At 33.2% G+C, this 1,632-nt stretch overlaps 1 long non-coding RNA gene across 1 annotated transcript; it reads left to right on the top strand.

Moving 5' to 3' along the window:
- The first annotated feature begins 233 nt into the window (after positions 1–233).
- Positions 234–1,405, top strand: LOC137211010 (uncharacterized). The gene is made up of 2 exons (XR_010936850.1): positions 234–817; positions 1,211–1,405. It is a non-coding gene; the product is annotated as an uncharacterized lncRNA (long non-coding RNA).
- The last annotated feature ends 227 nt before the right edge of the window (positions 1,406–1,632 follow it).

Raw genomic sequence — 1,632 nt, 5'->3', positions numbered from 1 at the left:
AGAAGAAGAGAAAAAGAAAGGGACTGAGAAAATATTTGAAGGGATGATAGTTGAAAACTTCCCTAATATGGGAAAGGAAATAGTTAATCAAGTCCAGGAAGCACAGAGAGTCCCATACAGGATAAATCCAAGGAGAAATACGCCAAGACACATATTAATCAAACTGTCAAAAATTAAATACAAAGAAAACATATTAAAAGCAGCAAGGGAAAAACAACAAATAACACACAAGGGAATCCCCATAAGGTTAACAGCTGATCTTTCAGCAGAAACTCTGCAAGCCAGAAGGGAGTGGCAGGACATATTGAAAGTGTTGAAGGAGAAAAACCTGCAACCAAGATTACTCTACCCAGCAAGGATCTCATTCAGATTTGATGGAGAAATTAAAACCTTTAGAGACAAGCAAAAGCTGAGAGAGTTCAGCACCACCAAACCAGCTCTACAACAACTGCTAAAGGAACTTCTCTAGGCAAGAAACACAAAAGAAGGAAAAGACCTACAATAACAAACCCAAAACAATTAAGAAAATGGGAATGGGAACACACATATCGATAATTACCTTAAATGTAAATGGACTAAAGATTCTCTTTGGGGAAGGTTTTAAATTATAGATTCCACGTCTTTAACAGATAATAGAATTTATTCAGGTTATCTATTTCATTTTGGGTATGTTTTGATAGTTTGTGACTCTCTAGGAATTGGTACAGTTCATCTAGGCTGTTAAATTTATGGTGTAGAGTTTTTATAATATTCCCCTTTTATCCTTTTAATGGCTACAGGATCTATACTGATATCCCCTCCTTCATTCCTGATATTGGTAACTTGTATTTTTTCTCTTTTTATTTTTATCAATTTAATTCAAGATTTATCAATTTTATTAATATTTTCAAGACTTGCTTTTTGCTTCATTTTTTCTCATCTTCAATTTCACTGATTTCTGCTCTTATTATTTCCTTCCTTCCTTTTTGCTTTGGGTTTATTTTGCTCTCCTTTTCCTAGTTTCTTGAGGTGGGAACTAAGATTACTGATATGAATTTTTCCTCTTTTCTAATGTAAGCATTTAGTACTATAAATTTCCCTCTCACCACTGCTTTAGCCACATCTCACCAATTTTTACATGTTGTGTTTTCATTTTCATTCAGTTCTGTGTTTTTTAATTTCATTGAGGATTCTTCTTTTTATTTAATTTTATCTCCTGTTTTAATTTCAGGGGAACTACTGTTTGGGAAAGCTGTTAGGTAACTGTTTTATAAATTACTGTCTCCCATTAGGATCATATCCTAATGATCCCAGCAAGCTAATGTACTGTCTTCTAAGATATGCATGGTACATACTAAAAATCCTGTAAGGTCCTGGATAATTTTCATTTAATTGTTCATTAAAGAAGCATTTATTTTCAAAAAAATAAATAAATAAATAAAAAGTAAACATGTCTTTTACTACCTTAAAGCCAGCATTGCTTTTGTAATAATACTGAAGATCTGTCTCTGCATGGACTTCAAAATAGGAATGAATTGAACTTACTGAATTTACTTTGGGGCATCTCGGAGGGAAGCCAGCTTTGCAAACCCTCCCTCAGGGTCATCTACAGTGTTTTATGAGCTTCAAAATTAATTCAAAAAAATTACGATG

The sequence above is a fragment of the Pseudorca crassidens genome, chromosome 18, assembly GCF_039906515.1.
Source record: "Pseudorca crassidens isolate mPseCra1 chromosome 18, mPseCra1.hap1, whole genome shotgun sequence".
Classification (NCBI taxonomy): domain Eukaryota; kingdom Metazoa; phylum Chordata; class Mammalia; order Artiodactyla; family Delphinidae; genus Pseudorca; species Pseudorca crassidens.
The sequence above is the reverse complement of the archived record's forward strand: the minus strand, read 5'-3'. Positions and strand labels throughout refer to the sequence as shown.